Genomic DNA, 22,175 nt, shown 5'->3' with positions numbered 1-22,175 from the left:
AAAATGGTGAATGATGCATTGCTTATTTACTAGATCATTTTTGCTCGTGATCTGTGTCAAGCTACATTAGGATGGTAGCTAGAATGTAAACACACAACAGCATACAAAATTTATTTTTATTAAACAAAATGAACCCTTAATACATAGCTTGACCTACTGTGCCAAATGTATAAAGCTTGACCTCAAAAGTTAGTTGCATCCCTCCCCCGATTCTTTCTTTATACAGAAAAACAGCCTTTAACTCAGTTTGTGATGAAGGCTTATGGATTCAGCATTTTTTAAGAGATTAAGTTTAGCCTTAATGTATTTTATATTAAATTCAGATTTAATTTTAAACAGGTTTATTTTAAAAAAGAAAAAGAACACACAAAATTAAAAAAAAAATTTTTTTTAAATCTACCCTGCCAGTGGGTCACACAAACCCACTTTTACCTCTGGATGATCCTCTGAATTTGGACTTTAAAAAGATTTATATATATATATATATATAAAAAACTTCTAAAAGTTACCTAAAATAATTTTTATTTTCATTATAGTAGTGCCTAGAGTTGCCCACGGGTATCAGGGCCTCATTGTGCTACGTATTGTACAAATACATAGTAAATGGCAGCCTTTGGCACCAAACAGCTTACACTTTAAAAAGACAAGACATAAATCAGTGGATCAGACAAATGAGCAGACCAGAACGAGGGAGGACAATGTATCAACAAGAGGATGTTTTAATACAAACTAGCTGTGTGTACATTTCATAGGCGGAGGCCTTGTTTACATGGCAAGTTCCTGTGTTGCTAATCAAGGTGTGAATATACCTGCTTGCCACGCAGTAACATCCGGGACTTTCACAGTGCTGTAGCAGTGTCAATATGGGACGTTTACTGCAAGGCAAGCTAGTGCATTATAGATTCACCCTCAGACTTCAAGGTCAGAAGGGACCATCATGATCATCTAGTCCAGTGGTTCTCAAACTTTTTTACTGGTGACCCCTTTCACACAGCAAGCCTTTGAGTGCGACCCCCATTTATAAATTAAACACACTTTTTTATATATTTACCACCATTATAAATCCTGGAGGCAAAGCGGGGTTTGGGGTGGAGGTTGACAGCTCATGACCCCCCCCCATGTAATAACCTCGCAACCCCCAGTTTGAGAACCCCTGATCTAGTCTGACCTCCTGCACGTTGCAGGCCACAGAACTGCGCCCTCCCACTCCTGTAATAGACCTAGGCTGACCAGATGTCCCATGTAGACAAGCCCAGAGTCAGACAAATAGGTAGCAGAAGAAATCAAGAGAGTTTTAAACTTATTACGGTACTAGTTTTAATTTTTCTCCCTCTGAGTCCTGTACAATTGGACTCACAACAAAGGCACCTGGCTTTACAAGTGGTGAGATACAAGACAGTCTCAATAATATTATTTAAAACTCTCTAAAACAGTGTCCGTTAAATATATGGTCTATGCAGACTACTTGATCGCATGGTACAAAACTTTGATTGGGATGATCCATGTAACTCATTCACTGATTCACAAGAAATAAAGCCATCCTAACCTCAGGCCAATAAAAGAGTCATACCACATCATCTATTTCACATACTTCGTAATTCACAAGTGTCCGAACAGACACATTGAACTCCATCCAAGCAGATGTACTTAAATATATAACTTGCATAAACATATTAGAATTCTGTGGTTCCTAATTGCATAACAAATAGCTGTCCAAATGTGGCTTTTTACATTGTTATCCCTCTGGAGGACTGAACAGTCTGAATTCGCATGAGATTCTGTCCATTCATCATTTCCTTTCTAAACAGCTATCAGTACATGTAGTAAAACAAAAAAGACAGAAAAAACATGGTTGGAACATGACCATTTTTTCCTGTAAGGGTGAGACAAATGAGCAAAACATTAACCTTAGCAGAGAGAACATACAACCATTCAGTTCTCTAAATGCCAGACTTCAGGTAGTGGCATTATTCCCACTAAGTGCATATTCAGAGGATGATCCCATGACTATGCACATAAACAGAGTTCATTGTACACAAACAACTTAATCTTCCACAGAGTGACAATTTCTTTCCTGATTTCAATTAATCAAACTCAGAACAAGCAATTGCTCCCTCCCTCCACCTAACACACCAAAGTCCTCTCCTCTTTGCCCATCCTATTGGTTGTACCCCAATTACCCTTTCTGCTATTAATCTCCCCCCACTTCTTACTAATCAAATACACAAAGTCATGCTGAAAAAGAGCTCCCACTACCCCCACCTCAGAAACTCAGGATCGACAAGAAATCCCTTTTACCCGAAGCCACACTCTCATCCTCCCACAGAGTTTTTTCTGCTCTATTAATTTCTGTTGTCTCTCTCCCTGCCTTTTTTTTTTTTTTATATAAAGTGGACTGACCCACATTATAATAGGTCAGCATCCCACAACCAATCCCTTTTTTGGAAGGAGACAGGAAACAAGAGAGGAAGAGGAGGAGGAGGGGATAGCCCCACAGCCTTCCAGTCCCTCTTTTCAAACGGGATAAAAACCACATTTGTATGGTGGGGATATCCTCCCAGACCCAACCCACATATGCACTCCAGTCCTGTCCTCCCCCCCACAAGGAGACAACAAAGTAGAGGTTCCATGATAGCAAGTGGGAAGACTGAATTCAAGAGGGTGGTGTTTGAAATGAATATTTACAAAACAAGACAGGAGGTTTCTGTTCAATTTTCCAAATTCTCACAAACAAGAGATGTGACAGGAACTTAATCCAGATTCCCTTTCACCTGCATCATATCCCCTTCCACATTGCTCCCATTCATTTCTGAGAAGCAAGAAGAAGGGACTGTGCAGAGGGCTGAATAAAACGGTCAACAGCATTTAAACAAGCCAGTACGCTAGCAAAAGTGAAAACGTTCAGTAGCATGCAACTAGTGGCAGCCACACATCAAGTTGCACAAGGCAGTAACTTTTTCATACTGGAGCAGGCGTTTACTCCAATTGCCACACTGGATCTGCTGTAGGAGATCCAGCCATCATTTTATCAAACAGCTTCCGATGCCTCAGAACAAGCTAGACACCTCATTATGCACCTAGTCAACTGTGTAGCGATGTACATGGAGGAGAGCAGGGGCAGGAACACCCCGTCTGACTTCTGTGGCATGAGATTCCCTGATGCAAAGGTGCTCAGATACTACAGTGATATGTGCTATAAACATCCCTACAAATAAATTCAAATGCCCTTTTCTTAGCCCACACAGCTGCAAACGTTATTACTGATCATAAAATTATCTTGTTCTTGTTATTTTTAATACAGCATTTGAGGTGGTTGTTCTTGAGGACTTTAGGACAATAGGGCTCAGAGTACATGCCCTTGGTAATTCCCGGGAACACTGGGCTCCATCAATTTCTTCAGTCCTGTTCCCCCCCTCCTCCGTCTCTCCCTCACTTGATCAAGAACAATGAAAAAGATCAAGCTGTATTATAATAGATGTTAGTTTCTAATAGCAAAATCAGGACTCCCTGGGCTCTTGGACGGGGAGTTCTTTCCCCTTAGAGATGAACAAGGCTAGATGTGTCTGTGTCACACTTTAGCTAGTTAAAAGATAAGCCAGTGACCCATCACTGTAGGATGTCATCCTTTAAATACTTAAGTTTAGACGTTCAAAAACAGAAAGCAACTCTTGAAGGCAGAAACTATTCTCATATCTCAACAAGGATAACAGAAAAAGACAGCACCAGTGGGCCAATCTCAGCCAAACATTCAACAAAAAGTCCTAGGCCCAACCCCTCCTTCCCAGGGCAACTTGCACTGTCTGAGTGGCTAGAAGCAATTTAATCTTTCCTGCCAGCCACAGCACGGCAGACTAGAGAGGTTGCAGATCTGTGAAAAAGTCAAAGATATTGTTTTTCAAGATGACAGTCACCAATAGATATGGTGATATATTTCAAAGCAATTCTGCATCCCCCACTATGCCAGACTTAAGCAATAATAATCCATTTGCTAGCCTCAGAAACTATATACTGGGAAAGGGGGGGGGGGGGAAGAGTGGGAGACATTTAAAAAAAATATAAATCCAACATTTTCAAACATGGGTGCCTGATCAGACTCTCTTTGATGTATGCACCTAAACAGGAATTTAAGTGACTAACTTTAGGTAGTCACATTTGAAAATTTCGGCCTAAAATTCCATATAAAGTTATTGCCATTTATAGTCTGAGCGAATGTAGCAGGGCAGGTGGCCACAAGTCTAAACAACTCTCACAATTAGCATTAACTAATACCCTTGTTGACAAAGGTATATAGAGTCAACAAGGACTGGATGAGCCACGGAGTCAGAAACACCTGCCTCATCTGTCATAGGAGATGGTTCATCCAGAGCCACTTGAGGTACACTGGCTGGGGGCAACATGGGCGCAGCTTACATTACTGCTGCCCGTGCTGTGGATAAACAGACAACTGCTACTGTCGACTCTTGAGCAATCAACTCAGCAGCTTCCAATAGTGCTAATTTCATGTTTTTAAAACCCCACAAGTGGCGTGGGGGGCATCAGTCCTTAGGATGTTGGTCAGCCCCTTCTCCTTCTTAAGGCTTTACTGCAACTCTAGACAACACACTGTAATTATTCATTCATTTCTAAACTGTGGAGACTGCCCTTTGCCACCAAATCCAGGTGGGGATGCTATAACCACAACATCCCCAGGAGGAGGCGAGTCTCTAGCTTGGAATCAGGAAGGCGAGACAATGACCCCATCACTCCCTGCTCTTGGTCACCCTCTATTATACAGCAGTTCCTACTGGCTGATCATAGAAAGGGACCCTGAGAGGTCATCTATTCCACCTTCCCCCGTCTCACCCCCACATGCTGAGGCAGGACCAAGTAAACCTAGACCATCCCTTACAGGTGTTTGTCTAACCTGTTCTTAAAAACCTCCAGTGACGAAGATTCCACAACCTTCCTTGGTAACCTCTTCGAGTACTTCCCTATCCTTATAGTTGGAAAGTTTTTCTTAATATTTAACCTACCTCTCCCTTATTGCCAGGGTGGACTGATTTAAATCACCAAGAGGCAAGCCTCAAGTTAAAATAAATTTTAATAAACTTTTCCATTTGTACTCATTTTCTAAGAAAGGTGCATTTCATTGGTTGATATAACCATTAAAACATTTGATTTACACTAAATAGAGCCTTTTAACTAGATTTTGTAGATCTGTTTGCTATCTCGAAGGGTTAACTATATATAATTGCTTAAATAAATGTGTAGTTTTAATATTTTCAAATTCTTATTAATGGTACATTTTAGTATGTTAGAAAATAGTGAATGATACATTGCTTATTTACTAGATAACTTTTGCTCATGATTTGTGTCAAGCTGCATTAGGAAGGTAACTGGAATTTAATTAAATATTATATGTTACAGTATTTAATTTGTTTATTTTTATTAAATGAAACAACCTTAAATGTTTTAGATACATACACTTCTCTTATCAAAACATGTTCCACATTTACCAATAAATGATTTATTAAAGGAACAGAGGGATTAACTGTAGTCTGTGAATTAAACTGATTATTCCAGGTCATCATGGAAGAATTTTCATAGAAACTGACTGGAGTTTAAGTTTCTACTTGCCTATGTCTCTTGAAAATGAGACAGTCTCCTAAATTACTTAGGCTATCCTGCAAACTTTTAAAACTAAGATCTCATTCCCTCCCTCCTCATTTTTATTCATTTTAAACAGGTCTACTTTTAAAACAGAAAAAATTATAATTTAAACAATAAAAAAATCTGATTTAAATAAAAAGATTGATTTTTATCCACTCTGATGAATATTAAGCCAACTGTTTCTAGTAATACCTTCTGTGGATATGAAGAACAACTTATCCTGTCCTTTTTATAACAGCTTTTAACATATTTGAAGACTTATCAGGTTCCCCCCCTCCCTCAGCCTTCTTTTCAAGACTGAATGTGTCCAGTTTTTCTAACCTTTCTTCATAGATCAGGTTTTCTAAACCTTTTATTATTTTTGTTGCTCTCCTCTGAATTCTCTGCAATTTGCTCACATCTTTCCTAAAGTGTGGCGTTCAGAACTGGACACAGTACTCCACTGAGGCCTCACCAGTGCCAAGCAGAGTGGGACAACTACCTTCCATGTCTTACATACCACACTCCTGATCCCTCACATATTGCTGCTGTCACTGCTCAGTGACAACCTTGAGTGGGAGGATGGGGAGAGGAAGGGAGAATAAAAATCCAGCACCACCCATTGTGTGGCTTAAAGAACATTTGATGCTGCAGGCAGAATGTGTTAGTTATTCCCCCTTTCAAGTTTACTGTAAATTATGCCCCTCAGGGGTTATAAAGGCATTGTCATGCCCAGCTGCAGTGAGGTTCTCAGGGACTTGTCCGCACAATGCATCATCCCTGGATACAGGTTGCTCCGTTGCCTACTCAGCCACTTCACTTGCACTATAACAAAGAGCAAACAAAAACACCCTGTTGGTTTTTACATCGAGAGAGACCAAACAAGATCTTCTCCATGAACCTCATCCCAACTGATACTGGTGGGTGTTCTGAAACACTGCTCACTTTTCAGAAGTCCCACTATCATTGCTTAAACTGACTGAGTTCATGCTGCAATGACCTTCAGGGGGTGGAACATGCAGCATCTAGATATGGGCCTCAATCTCTCCCTCCCCATTTTTAGACTATAACTGGAAAAGCTTTACTAAGTGATGGTTTTTAGTCACAACTGCTGTTATGTTTTAAAGGCTATTTTAGCTAAATATTTTGTTTAAACTATGTTATGACTATAATCAGTTTCAGATTACTTTAACCAAGTCCCAAGTGCTTTGGCAGGAAGCTGCTCTTCCAGCACAGGGGTCATGAGAGAAGAAAGAGATGAGATGTAGCACCTAAAGTCAACAGAAAAGGTAAAACTGATGAGTGGACAAGACAGCCGAACACTGCTCCCTAGAACACCCAGACCTTCAAGAGGCTGATATCAGAGTGCAGTCACTATAGCCCTCAAAAGGCAAAGAGGCTTTAGTTTCTAAACCTCCATGTACAATTACACACAGAAGCTTCATTACAAGAGTAGTCAGTGGTGTTCATATGCACAAGGAAGCTTCTATAGCAGGGGTGGCCAAACTGTGGCTCCCAAGACACATGCGACTCTTTTACTGTTAAAATGCAGCTCACGGAGCTCCCCATGTCCCCCACATTCTCCACCTACCAGATGGAGGAGGGGGAGCTTGGGACCTCTGCTTTGCAGCAGGATGCTGGGATAGGGGCCTCTGCCCACCAGGGAGGGGGGGGGGTCTCAGGGCTTCTGCCCCACAGGGCTTGGGGCTTCAGCAGGAGCAGGGCTGAAGCCCTGAGTCCCATCAGGCGCCTCCCACGGGGCTGAAGCTCCGAGCCTCAGCAGATGCACCTCGGGTTTCGAACTTCTGAAGACTGTTGTATGCAGCTCAAAGGCTCAGTAAGTTTGGCCACCCCATTCTATAGCATAGCAGCAAAGTACAGTTACTCAGTGAGGTGATATAATCCATGCTTGCACAGACCAACCTGAAGCCTCAGACAAGAGAAATATGTAGTTGTAGTGCTTCATAGCCTCAGGTTCCTCAGTGATATGGAACATTCATAGAACAGTCAGAAAAGAGCTGAAGGGTGGCGGGAGTGGAAAAGCAGCATTCATATTTCACTTTTTTAAAGGTCTTTTTTATACCACTTTTCCTGGTGAGGGTCACAGCAACAGCATGGAGAGTAGGAAGGAACAGACCTCCCTTACATCCGCAACAGGTTCCAGCTCCTCCTAGGGGATTCCCAAGTGTTCCCAGGTCAGCCGGGAGATATAACCCCTCCAGCGTGTCCTGGGTCAGCCTCGGGGCCTTCTCCCAGTGGGACATGCCCGGTAGAGTTCCAAAGGAAGCCTCCTTATCAGGTGCCAGAACCACTTCAGCTAGCTCCTCTCAAGCTGGAGGAGTACCGGCTCTACTCCAGGCTCTCTCGAATAGCCGAGCCCCTCACCCTGTCTCGGAGAATAAGCCCAGCCACCCTGTGGAGAAACCTCATTTCCACCGTTTGTACCTGCAATCTCATCCTTTTGGTCATTACCAAAAGTTCATGACCACAGGCGAGGATGGGGACATAGATCAGCCTGTAAACACAGAGCTTCGTCTGAGAGCTCCCACTTCACCACCACAGATTGGTACAGCGCCTGCATCATTGCTGCCCCCGCACCAATCCGCCAGTCAATCTCCCGCTTCCTCGTGAACAAGACCCCTAGATACTTGAACTATTCCACTAAGGGAACCAGCTCAACACTCACCTGGAAAGAACAGTCCACTTTCTTCCGGGAGAGGATCAAGACCTCTGACTTGGAGGTACTGATTCTCATTCCAGCGGCTTCACATTCAGCAGTTAAATGTCTTAACTTTAAGTGAAACAGATTCCTTAAAAAAAACCCGGAAAAGGCCTATTGTCAGTAAGCCATTGTATGTCAAGTGACACTGTGTTAGGCTCAGGGCCGGCTTTAGGCCAATTCCACCAATTCCCCCGAATCGGGCCCCGCGCTTAAGAGGGCCCCGCGCCCAGTGGCAGGGCCGCCCAGAGTGGGGGGCAAGTGGCAGAGAATCCCTTCCCTGCCTAGAGGCACCTTTTTAATTTTACTCACCTGGCGGCGCTCCAGGTCTTTGGCAGCGGGTCCTTCACTCGCTCCGGGTCTTTGGCGGCAGGTCCTTCAGTGCCGCTGAAGACCCGGAGCGAGTGAAGGACCCGCCGCCAAAGACTAGGAGCGTGGCCCGGTGAGTATAAGCCCCACGTGGTTTTTTTACGTGTTTTTTTTTTTTTTTTAGTCATCCCTGTCGGGGCCCTGTCGAAACTGTTCGAATCGGGCCCCGCACTTCCCAAAGCCGGCCCTGGTTAGGCTCTTTCAAAACTTGTGAGCAGCGAGAGCCAATGGGTTGAAACGGGGAGTTGGATCCAGCCCTGAGGGACAGGAGCTGCTATTGTGGGTGAGTGCAGGCAGGAAGCCTCCGCCAAAAGATATTTTCACAAGCTGCATATGGAAACTGGAGTAGATCAAAGCGCACTAGAGAACATTCAGAGTTCAGCAGCAGGGTTCATGCAGTCAGTCAGTGCATGGCAGGCCAGCATGAGGTAGATTTACACCCCAGCTTGCCATGCACTAACTGTTCAGATAGACAAGCCCTTACCCTGCTGTACGTTAGTTCCCCATCTGTAAAATGGGGATAAACAAGACTGGTGAGAGTGAGTATTTAGACTGTATACTCTTCTGGGCAGGGACTCTCTCTCTCTTGCTATGTGTTTGTGCAGCACCTAGCACTGTGGGATCCTGAACTAAGCTAGTGCTAAATAGCAATAAAAATGCTAAATAAAATTCATTTATCCTACCAGCCATTTCTGTCACTAGCAAGAGCTTTGTGACTTCCTTTGAACTGCGGGGAATAGAAACAGACACCTCTACTAAGAGGAGCATGCAGGTAAAGAAAGGGGCCCATCTTCATATCCATCAGTGTGAATATAAACTATTTAAAATGAAGACATGAAATGAAAGAAGAATAAGACCCCCCAATCACAGAACTCAAAAGGCCATTGGTTGAAGACTAGCATAGCTAGAAAAGTACTTTACTAAACCAACAAAGTAGAACTGGGTGGAGAAAAGTAATTCCATTTCACAGAGGACTGGTATCTTGAAATTTGGTTTCATTCTGATTAGGAACCAAAAAATTCAAAATTCTCTGCAAAAGGGAAAGAAGTTCCAGCCCTGTAGCAATCTGCGTGGCAGGCAGCTCCAGCAGCTCCAATAGACCCTGGAAAGCACAGGCTCCCCACACTCCTAGGCGGGTTGCAGAGTAGCTGGACAGGCCGACTGGTAGAAAATTTGGTGAAACTGAACAGTCTCCACAGAGTGTTTTGATTTTTCCAGCCAGCTCCACACACATCATTTTCATTGCTCCTCTCTGAGTCCCCTCTATTTTTACTGTGTCCTTTTGTTAGTATTCCATATGATCACGTATATGGATTTATACCAGCACTACATTTTCAAATGTTTTCCTTAGTTATCCCAGCTCCCCTTCTTCCCACCCAGTTTTGCTTCATGCATACTAGAAGTTTTTATGGAGCTGTCCACAATGCTCAGCTCCTTTTCCCGAGTTACAGTTAACCCATGAGTTTTTCAAATTATTCCTTCCCAAGTACATCACCTTGCATCTGCCAGCACTGAATTTCATCTTACATAGAAACCAAAGTCTAAGAACATAGTAGTGCTCCACTAGATTGGTTAATTTAAACAGGCAACAGGAGTACCATTACCATAGGTCCATACTACTGTTTCTCTTGCTGCATGCTATAGATCAGACAGCACACATACAACACATTCTTCGGTGTTTGTCACATTGTATATCACCCCCATATGCCACAAGCACATCTCACACTGTATAGTGTGCATTACATAAGCTACATAAACACACGCTGCACATACACAGCCCCCTTATTGTTCGAAATACACACCTAAATCTACAACTCAGACAAACATATACCTGACTAATAATACAGTTTACATGGTTTTCCACAGACCACTCAGCATTGTCATGTCACACTGCTCCGTACCTCTATATACCACTCAGTGCAGTTCAGAACCAAGCTGTGCCACACAGCACCATGCTATGTAATTCAGTGTCACCCTGCACCATGCCACGGGTCACCCCACGAGCCAATCACTACCACTCAGGGCCAACCCAGTACCACACACACACTGTGCCAGCCAGCATCCCTAGTATCCAGCATCACATTTTGCAACTCAGTACCCTGCACCATACCAATCAGTACCACACTGTACCCCCCAGCACCACACCACACCGCCTAGCACCTTAGTATCCAGCATCACATCATACCACACAGCACCACTTCACATGTACCGTTCTGTACCATGCCATCCTGCACCATACTATCCAGCATCACATCATGCCACCCAGGACCATGCCAATCAGTACTATACAGACCACACCATGCTATGCCACCCAGCACCACTGCACTGTGCCAATCAGTACCACACTGTACTCCCCAGCAGCTTACTAGCCAGCACCATATTGTGCCACGCAACACCACTCTACACTGTGCTAATAAGTACCATGCCGCAGAGCCCAGCACCACATCAATCAGTATTATACTATAGTGCCCAGTACCACGCCGCAGCATAGCGCCCAGCACCGTGCTATCCAGTGCCATATTGTGCCAACCAGTACCACTCAGCACCAGGCCGCTCAATGCCAACCACCGCCACTGCTCTGTGCCGGCCAGCGCCACCGTGCCATACCAGCCAGCACCACCACTCTGTGCCAGCCAGCGCCACCACTCTGTGCCAGCCAGCGCCACCGTGCCATACCAGCCAGCACCACCGCTCTGTGCCAGCCAGCACCACCGCTCTGTGCCAGCCAGTGCCACCGTGCCATACCAGCCAGCACCACCGCTCTGTGCCAGCCAGTGCCACCGTGCCATACCAGCCAGCGCCACCGCTCTGTGCCAGCCAGCGCCACCGTGCCATACCAGCCAGCACCACCGCTCTGTGCCAGCCAGCACCACCGTGCCATACCAGCCAGCACCACCGCTCTGTGCCAGCCAGCACCACCACTCTGTGCCAGCCAGCACCACCGTGCCATACCAGCCAGCGCCACCGCTCTGTGCCAGCCAGTGCCACCGTGCCATACCAGCCAGCGCCACCGCTCTGTGCCTGCCCGCGTCGCGTCCCGCCTGCAGCGCCCAGTCTCACCGTGCGGCGGGGCCGGGCTCTCCCCGGAGCCGCCTCTCCCCCCGGGGCCGCTCTGTCCCGCTCGCTCAGGGGAGGGGAGGGGCCCTCACGAGCCCATGACGCGGCCGCGCGCCCCTGGTGGGTCCCCGGCTGCCCGGCCGCTCCTGGCGCTGCCCGGTGCCTGTGTCTGTGTCTGCGCCGCGATCCGGGGAAGGTGGGAGCCGGGTCTCTCGGGGAGGCAACGCGGCGCAAGCGCAGAGAGAGCGCGAGGTCCCGCCCAGCCCGGGAGGAGGAGCGAAAGGATGACATAACCAGCGCGCTCTTAAAGGGGCAGCGCCTCTTTCCCTCGCTCTCTTCCCCACATCCCCACCCAGGGGCTCTTAAAGGGGCAGCGCCCCCTTCCCCTGCACTATCCCGCTGCAACACCCATCGGGATGGGGGTGCAGGGTAATAGGAGCCTATATAAGAAAAAGACCCCAAAATCAGGACTGTCCCTACAAAATCGGGACATCTGGTCACCCTAGGTTGAGCGTGCTCTGCCAGGGTCCCTTATAAATGGGGCCCCTGCCTTCCCTGATGATGGTGAAACAGCGGCAGGAAGGGTTTGTGTTCACACTCACAGGACGAGGGAGGGAATCCACCTTCTTTATTTAGTGCAGCGTTTAACCCAGACCCATGAGCAGCTGGGCCGGGTCACCCTTACCCTGCCACCCACGAGAGCCTCACACTGCTTTGCTGCTGTAGCTCCCACCAGGGCTCCTCACAGGCTGCAGATCACACCCTGAGCCTCCCAAAACAGCCACAGCGCTGGTCCAGCTAGGGTTGCCAACCTTCTAATTCCAGAAAACCAAACAACCTTGCCCTGCCCACTGCCCCACCTCCTCCCTGAGGCCCCACCCCTGACTGAGGCCCCCCTGCATTCCCCCTCCCTCAGTTGCTTGCTTTCTCCCACCTTCTCTCAGGTGCTCATTTTCACCTCAATGAATATTATTATTTTTGACAGATGTATTATGCTAAGTTCAGGTTTTATTTCTAAGACTAACATCTGTTAGTCTTAAAAGTGCCACAGGACCCTCTGTTGCTTTTTACAGATCCAGACTAACACGGCTACCCCTCTGATACCAGTTTTATTTGTTACAGGATGCTAGAGCAGTCAGCAAAATAGTCAAAAACAGTAATTAAAAAAAAATCACAGGTTTTTATGATTCTTTCCTTCCCTTCTTCCCATTTTTTGTAACCAGCTCCATGTTTTTTGTTCACTAAAGTTATTGTAATTGTACACGTGGAATTAGGACTACACATTATCACAGCTGCAATGGGTTTATTAAAGACCCACTGCCAAAGCCCAAATACAAATCCACAGAGCACAACTATAGCAACACACACTTGTCCACATCCCTCTCAAAATAAATCTGTAGAAACTGACTCCCCCACCTACGTGCTGATTCACACGAATACGTGTGTATGCATCTAAGCACGCACTAACACACATACTTCCACATTATTATTACAGTTGTTGTTTAGTGCCTAGAGACCCCAACTACGATCAGGGCTCCACATCAAGAGAGAGAGTTTACAACAAAGAGTTTATAATGTGACTAGACAAAGGTGGGGAGAAATGTAGGCTACATTGGCTCTTCTGCAATTACTAGTCAGCAACATTCACTTTTTAAGAAATAATACATTTCTTTTAGCATTCCCTTCTCTTTTAAAAACTTGTTATGAAATGAATACACACATTTTAATGTCATCAATTTTTTTGTGTGCAAGCCAGCAAAAGGAATAAATGTCAGAGTTAAGCTGCAAATTTTATTCACAGAGGTATACACACATACACCTCCCTACACAAAGAGAGACAGTCTTTTACCAGGGCTGTCCCTAGCCATTTGGGGGGGCTGCAGGGGGCCCCAGGCCCCCTCTCCCCCCACGGTCGGGGAGACAGGAGCTATGGAGGGCAACATTTGGGGGCCCCACAGGCCCAGAGGATTAGAGGGGATCCAGGAGCAGCCTGCTCCGCTTCCCTCACCCCAGCCCCAGCCATGTCGCTCTGGGGAGGGGACTTGGGGGAAGGAATCCCCCATACTCACCAGCAGTGGCGGGAAGCGGAGCAGCCCGGCCCCAGCCCACTCTACTCCGTCAGCTCCCAGCTGTGGCACTCCGCTTCCCGGTGCCAGGGAGAGACGGGAGCGTTCCTTTCCCTAACCCAAGTGACATGGCCGGGACAAGGGAAGCGGAGCGGACTAGGGCCGCGTCTCTCTGCTTCCGGCCACCAGTGAGTGCAGGGGGCGATCCTTTCCCCTTGCTCACCGGTGGGGGGAAGTGGAGCGCTGCTGCTGGGAGCTGGCGGAGTAGAGTGGGCTGAGGCCGGGTTGCTCCACTTCCCGCCCCTGCCGGTGAGTGTGGGGTCGCTGGGGAAGAGGCGGAATGGGGGCGGGTCGGGGGCGGAACAGGTGGGAAGGGTAAGAGGCAGAGCAGAGGGAGTTGTCCAGGGACCCACACCCCCTAGGGATGGCCCTTGACCTTGCAGGGGGGGGGAGGGGCGGCGGAGGGATAGGGCTGGTCACCAGGGCTGGTGCTGCCGCGTATGCAGCACACAGCTGCCTAGGGCACCATGAAATTTGGTGCCCCAAGTTTCATGGTGCCCTACGCAGCTGCATATGCCTAAGGATGGCCCTGTCTCTTACACACATACAATACATGTATGCACACACTTGCCTGCACAGAGACTTTTTCATACACTTTTCCAGGGGTTGCCTACATCACCCAGCCAGGAAGGGAGGAGGGGTGGGCTGGAGGGGATGGGTGCAGAGGTATGAGGGAGAGTGCTGTAAGGGGGATAGGGCTGGGATGCGTAGGTGTGGGGGGCAGGATGGGATGGATGCAATGATGGGGGATGGAGAGGGCAGGGGGTGGGACAGCGAGGGATGCACTGAGAGGAATGGAGGAGTGGGGGGGTTGGGATGGGGAGGGATGCAATGACAGGGGGTTGGGACTGGGAGGGATGCAGTGAGGGGAATGGGGGTGCAGCCCCATTCCCAGCACTTAGAGACGGGGATACACATACCTCCAACTCCTGGGTGCCGGCAATGGGGCAACAGACCGTGGTTCACAGCAGGGCGCGCCTTGCAGCTCGAGCCCAGCCACACGAGGAGCGCGAGGAGAAGAAGGCCGGGCAGCAGTGAGAGATGCACGTGCCACGTGACCTCTCAATAGCCACCTGCTGAGTGCTCCCGAGTGGTGCTAGTTCCTCCCCTGCCCTGACCCAGACAATGGGAGCAGCGCCTGAAGGCAAGGCAGCATGCGGCCCCCCTGGCAGCCCCTAAGGCTAGGAGCCAGACATGCCGGCTGCTTCTGGACCTGGGAGCCGTGGCATGGCGCTAGTAGGGAGCCTGCCAGTCCCGCTGTGGCGCTGCGAACTGGACATTCAATGGCCCGGTCAGCGGTGCTGACCAGAGCAGTCAGGATTCCTTTTCAACTGGGTGTTCCAGACCAAAACCAGACACCTGGTCACCCTAGGTCCAGCAGCCCTGATCCCAACAGCCTATCTGCAAACCACCAGTCACATACTGGTTACCAGCCACCTTGGTTACTACTTGCAGGATTATTTCAACGTACTCCCACTACTGGATTTTCCCCAGCCCTCTCCTGGACAGTCTGGATATATTAGGTCTGTTACCCCTAATGGAGTTACCCACACTGTTCACAACACTGGATTAACTTTGATTAAAGACTAAAACACGTATATTTATCTACAAAGAAACAGATTTTAAGTGAGTACAAAAGAAAGGAATTAAGAGTCAGAAATGGTTATAAGAGAAAAAGAGAGTTAAGTGCTAAAAATAAACAAGACTTTTTCAAGATAAAATTTCTACCACAGATTTCCAGCAATATTACTGATCAAGTTTCAGCTCCCATAGTCCATATTATTCTTAGGTAAAGGAAAGAGATATGGCTAGGGAGACATAACTGGGGGTGGTTTACCCCCCATTTAACTTCGAATGAGTCACTCTTTGAAATGCATTTTTCTGAGGGTTACCCCTAGATAAAGTTCATTCCTGCTATGGGGCTAGAGACCAGGAGTCAGGCAATGAAAGAGATTCCATGCTGCTGTTTGCGAAGATGCTGATCTGTTTGTTGCTGCCCCCCTTCCTTGCCAACAACTGACCATTTGATAGGTGATTGCACATCAGCTTCGATGACAGCTGGCTAGAGGCACCAGCTTGTCATTTGTCTCTGCAAAACAGGTTTACCCCCTCCCCAGACTTGTCTGGTAAACTGAAATCATGGCTGAAGTGTGTTTATATCCATAACTTTCCATATAGTGCTGCCACATACATTTCACCAGGATATTATTAACCAGCAAGTTATTAGTCTTCAGATGATACCTCTCACAGCATATTTTCTACAACAATTACAATGGTATATAGAGTGTGAATATAGGGGTGAATTGGCTCACATTTAGGAAAATAATGCGTGTAGGAGGTGGGCTGGGCTGTTTTTTCCTGGAGCACCTGTGGACATTCCCCCCAAAATGTGCCGTAGGACCCCTCACTCCATCCCAGAGGGGCTGAGCCTTTGACAGCTTCCTTCCCTCACACTGTTAGTTATTACCATTAAATGAGTTTCCAAAAAAACATTACTGAGATCTCCTGGTAATGCTCCACACATAAAGGCAAAGAGGCCTTCCTCAGCCATTGCATGTCAAGCTGCACAGGATGCACAGAGAGGAAACATTAGAACTGAGAATCCATTTACCATACCTTGGCTTTTTTTGCTGCTACCCATTGGCTGCCTCCATCAACAGATACTGCTGCCTACTTATTATTTACAATGTGAAAATGAGAACAGGTGTTCACATGGCACTGTTGTACCTGGCATTGCAAGGTATTTACATGCCAGATGCGCTAAGAGTCACGTGTCCCTTCATGCTTCAATCACCGTTCCAGAGGACGTGTCAATGCTGATAACAGTCCAAAGCAGTGCAGACCGATGCATGTTCATTTTCATCATCTGAGTCAGATGCCACCATCAGAAGGTTGGTTTAGTTTTTTGGTGGCCTGGGTTCTGTAGTTTCCACATCTGAGTGTTGTTCTGTTAAGCATGCTCCATACCTCGTCCCTCTCAGATTTTGGATGGCACTTCAGATTCTTAAATCTTGGGTGGACTGCTGTAGCTATTTTTAAGATCTCTCATATTGGTACCCTCTTTGTATTTTGTCAAATCTGCAGTGAAAGTGTTCTTAAAACGAACAACAACATGCGCTGGGTCATCATCGGAGATTGCTAGAACGTTAAATATATGGCAGAATGTGGCTAAAACAGAGCAGGAGACATACAATTCTCTCCCAAGATGTTCAGTCACAAAATTAATTCATGCATTATTTTTTAACAAGTATCATCAGCATGGAAGCATGTCCTCTGGAATGGTGGCCGAAGCATGAAGGGGCATACAAATGTTTAGCATATCTGGCACATAAATACCTTGAAATGCCAGCTACAAAAGTGCCATGCAAATGCCTGTTCTTACTTTCAGGTGACATTGTAAACAAGAAATGGGCAGCATTATCTCCTGCAAATGTAAACAAACTTGTTTGTCTGAGCGATTGGCTGAACAAGAAGTAGGACTGAGTGGACTTGTAGGCTCTAAAGTTTTACATTGTTTTGGTTTTGAGTGCAGTTACTTTTTGTACATAATTCTACATTTGTAAATTCAACTTTCATGACAGAGATTGCCCTACAGTGCTTGTATTAGGTGAATTGAAAAATACTATTTCTTTTGGGTTTTTTACAGTGCAAATATTTGTAATAAAAATAAACAAAGTGAGCACTGTACACTTTGTATTCTGTGTTGTAACTGAAATCAATACATTTGAAAATGTAAAAAACATCCAAAATATTTAAACAAACAGTATTCTATTATTAACAGTGCGATTAATCGAGATTAATTTTTTAAAAATCGCTTGACAGCCCTAATTTAGATGCATGTTAATACAAAAATGCCAAGAATTTCAAGCAGTCTGACTAAGGTTCCCTATCTCTCATCATAGCTGTTTTAACTCTTAAGATATCATTGCAGTACTTCTGTCAAGTTAATCGTCCAGCCTAACCAGGACCTGAATTTCTAATATAAAACAAGCAATTGATAAATTAAAAACCTAATTTCTATATTTCATAAAGTACAAGCCCAACTTTTTGTATGTTTTATCTTTAAAGAGGCAGTGCCCCCTCATGCCCTGGGCATCCAGATGACCGCCATTGCTGCTTAAGAGGGACATCCCCCTAATTACCCCCTGCATCCAGATGTCACCAGTGGCTTCACTATAAAAGGAAGTTACCCCAATAACACTCTCTCTCCAGAATCAACCCAGCTATTATTTGACTACACCTTGGTACCTCTCTCCCTGCAAAAGCAGGCAGCCACTACTTAAAGAGACAGTTCACCACTTCCTATTTTAAAAGGTACCCTTCATAATCCATTCAGCAGTAAACAGCTGCTTCTTAAAAGGATAGCATACCCTTCCCAAGACTACAATACACAAAATACCTCTAGAGCTATTTTATCCAAACTTGTCCAGATATATCCACCATCCTCCACTCGCTGAAAGTTTGGTCCCTTGTTTATTTCTGTTCATATCTCTCCCTTTGACATAAAGTATTTTGAGATACACCAACTCTGTACTATATTATATATATATATATATAAAAAACAGCGGTTTCTCAAGAGACAATACGTTCCCCGCTAACCAAATACTCCCCCCAATCCATGCACATATAACTAGCTGATCTTTAAGAAGACAGTGCACACACCTATATCTATCTATAATTTTTTCATATTCACCAACCAGAGAAGGAACGTACAAGGAATACCTAAGAGAAACTCAGCCATGCTGAACACAGAGCAAGAATGCAGCAGTCTCCCAAACACTACAGCTTCAAAGGCAGAGGGAACAAGCAGAGCACAAGCTGCTGGGCCTGCAGATTTTGGGAGGGGAATATTTAGCTCCATGGTCTGAAATCAGCATTGGTTATAGCATGTGCAACTGAGTGAAGCATCACCTAGATGACGGATTCTTTTGAGATGTGTGTGTTTTAATGTCTAGAAAGCATGTAAAGTGTTTTGGGATTCTCCAGAAAGAGACTGGATTTCCAATACCTCGTGCCCAAGCTCTTAGCATATAGATCCTCCCTTTTCCCGCCTCACCCCATCTGACAAAGATTTAATTCCAGAATAATCCAGCAGAATACCTACTGCTGGATTACTGGGATAGCACAGGCATCAAAATACACATACATGAAGGATGTGACTGTGTATGCAATTTCTATAAAGGATGTAAATGGTGTGTGTGTGTGTGCGCGCAAACACACACACACACACACACACACACTTCAGATGCTCTTTACACATACCATCAAGTAATAGAATTACTTCATGGAACTTCTTAGTAGCCTATAATAAACCTGTGGAACTCACCACCACATGAAATTATTGAAGTAAGATTCTAACAAGGATTAGTTGTTTCTTTGACTAAGAATAGCATTGGCAATGACACATGCCAGGATAGCAATTACAAAGGCTATTAATGCACCCATTCCATGGCATACACTGATGAGCAGCTCATGTCAGGAAGACACTCACCTCCTCCACTTCAGCAATATGACATTGCCCTTTTAGGTGTGTTGAAACTGGAAGTAATTTTCCTCTGAAGCAGTCTGCATTGTCATTGTTAGAGACAGGCCAGTGGACTAGAAAGATCATTGGTTTGGTCTCATGTGGTGTTCCCTACGTTCCTAATAAAATTTAAAAACTTATTAAAGCTAATGTTTAAAATCAAGTTTACACAAGTTAAGAAGGAAGGTACTATACATCTGGGGTCAGGTTTGAGCTATAAGAGATTACAAGTATCGGTTACAAGGTTCACAAGATACATACATAGTACATAACCAGCATAGACCCAGCTTGGAGTGTGGGAGTTTTTTTACTACACAAATCGGAGACAATTTGCCTATCTCACCATCTTAGCCTTCCCCTGCCACCTTCAATTGTTTTTACCCTTTATTCTTTTTCTTTATTATGTATTAAGGCTGCCTCACCACTCAGCCATGCCTTCTCTGATTTCCCTGCACACATGAATTTTTAGTTAGAAATAGCAGGTCTTCCCTTCCTGTTTGCTGGAGGACCTAAATTGTGATGAGGCTGCAACGCGAACCACAGCTCTCTCGCACTACAACCAAAGACTCAGCATCCGCTCTGCCCTCAGATAGGAGAGTGGCAGCTCCACTCCAGGGGCAGCCTTGGGCCAAACCACTATTTTCATCCTCCAAGGATCTGACCATGGTCCTTCCAGCAAAGAGAGGGATACAAGAACCCCACTGTGGAATCCTATATCTGTACAGAACCAGTAAGAGAAAACATTTCTTTCTTTGCACTTCACCTTTAGCACTTTCCGCAAGTTCCACTAACAGAGAGAGCCAGAAAACCAAACCCAGCCCAGCTGTTCCCTTCCACCAAACGAAAGGGCAAAAGCCAAAGCTGATTAGCTGTGCTTTAATTGCTGGTGAGAGCAAACAAACCCATTTCTAACCTATTCCTCTAACAAGGATGATAGATCCCTAAGCAAATACTGTGGCTGCGTTTATTTGTGATTTTAAATTGCAAATTGGTATGCAATTCAAGGCAGCAGCTGGCCTGCAGCTCCTTACTGTCACAGAGCTCTCTCAGCTCTTTTGTACAGTGGGTGAATTCTATGGACATCTAGGTAATTTTAATTAAACATCTGTAAAATTTACTAGCATTTATTACACTGCTCTAAACTTCAGTTACATTTAAAACTGCAACCTCCGAGTGAGACATTCCCATTTGTGTCAGATTAATTCCTCCCATGAGCAGGTGGGGGTGGGCAAATCTGAAAGACAAAGTTACAAGCGAACAGTAGAAAAAGAGGATCCTCCACCCAAGCGATAAAGTATAAACAGATTTGGGGGGGGGCGGAAGGGGGAAAAGAGTTGCTGTGCCCCAGGACTGGACTAGCAGGAGGTGCTCCACATCAGGACAGAGGTGCAGTGACAGTGCTTTCTGCTGCTGATGCTGCTTTTAGAGACTGGTCCTTGTCACCAGCAAGGCAGAGGTGAACTTTACAGATATAGTTTTATTATCCAAATAATTGTCTGAAAATTGGAAGTGCCCCCCAGAACGGGAATTGTGATTATCCAAACTGTGGCACTGCCCTCTGAGCCATTCAGACAAGATGTACCACCACCAGTCTAGAGAGTGCTTTTCATCCGTAGATCAAGGGACTTCACTGAGGGAGGCTAGTATCTTTATCCCCACACACCCTGAGTTTACAAGAATAGAGAACATGCAGAAAGGCAGCAGTGGGGGGCTAAGTTATCTCTGAGCCCCCACCAGGCCTTCCACAGGAAACAGACTGTTAGAAAAGGAGTCAAGTGTCACTCCATTACCTTAGAAAGCACAGGGAGGGGCGCTACGGAGGTTCCAAAAAACACTTGCGAGTCTCCTGATTTTGGGGTGGGTTCTAATGCTTCCTGGCTACCACACACAGACGCTGTCGGAGCGAGCTACTAAAATGGCCCAACAAATGATAGGCTTCTAAGTTGAAGGTGCAGCTGTCTTCACACGGCTAACAGATGAAGCTGGAAGGATTCATGAGTTGACAGTCATTTAGTCCCAGTTTTTTTTGTTTTTGTTTTTTAAATCAATTTAAAAAGTTTGATGAGTAGCAGGAAATTGAACTCTCATCTGGTTGTTTATTCAGAATGGTGTAACTGTAGAGTCAGTACTTAGAAATAAAATATTACAAAATTAAAATTGACTCCTGGGCAGGCGAGACAGCGAGAGCGCCACAGGGACCAGATGCAGACATGGAAGAATGAACTTCAAGAGCAGTTAGTCCCACACTTACACCAGATCCAAATTTGGATCTCAGTTGTCTGGAACTACAACATGGACTTTCCCCTTCCCCATACAGTACATTTTTATTCATGACAACATTTTTCAGGCTGGAGGGAGAAACTGACAGATTATCGACAGCAGGATTTGATTTTGATCGATCAAAGCCTTGACAGAAACAAATCATGTTTAACAGGGGACAAGAGCGTGTACATAAATTCACACGGTGGCACACACACACCACTTCTCCAGTCCAGGCATCAAAAGACCCCCGAATCATATTTCTCACAGCTCTCCCTACACCAAGGCCACAGCGCTGGCTGCACCAGTACTCTGAAGACCAGATCAGCTTTATTTTTAGGTGCTCCGGCCATGTGCTTTTTTTCCAGTAATTCTAATCAAACATGTTCCTGGAACTTGGGAACATAACCAGCAGCAAGATGACACTTCCTGCCTGTATATCACATCACCAGAACAGCGGTGGGGAGGAGAGAAGAAAGGACAGATACTTGAG

General features: G+C 45.7%; 1 protein-coding gene across 3 annotated transcripts in view; it reads right to left on the bottom strand.

Annotated features, from left to right (window-relative positions):
• Positions 1 to 12,021, bottom strand: part of TMEM184B (transmembrane protein 184B) — a 42,273-nt gene extending 30,252 nt beyond the window's left edge. The window contains exons 1-2 of one of the 3 annotated variants that reach the window (XM_042843548.2): positions 11,777 to 12,021; positions 8,315 to 8,438 (exon numbers count right to left, since the gene is read on the bottom strand). The gene's annotated coding sequence lies outside the window, so the exon portion shown is untranslated. The remainder of the gene's footprint in view (positions 1 to 8,314; positions 8,439 to 11,776) is intronic. The other 2 variants (XM_005302493.5, XM_005302494.5) reach the window with 2 other exon arrangements.
• Positions 12,022 to 22,175: the final 10,154 nt, after the last annotated feature.

The sequence above is a fragment of the Chrysemys picta genome, chromosome 1 (assembly GCF_011386835.1).
Source record: "Chrysemys picta bellii isolate R12L10 chromosome 1, ASM1138683v2, whole genome shotgun sequence".
Classification (NCBI taxonomy): domain Eukaryota; kingdom Metazoa; phylum Chordata; order Testudines; family Emydidae; genus Chrysemys; species Chrysemys picta.
This window is presented reverse-complemented; position numbering and strand designations above follow the sequence as displayed.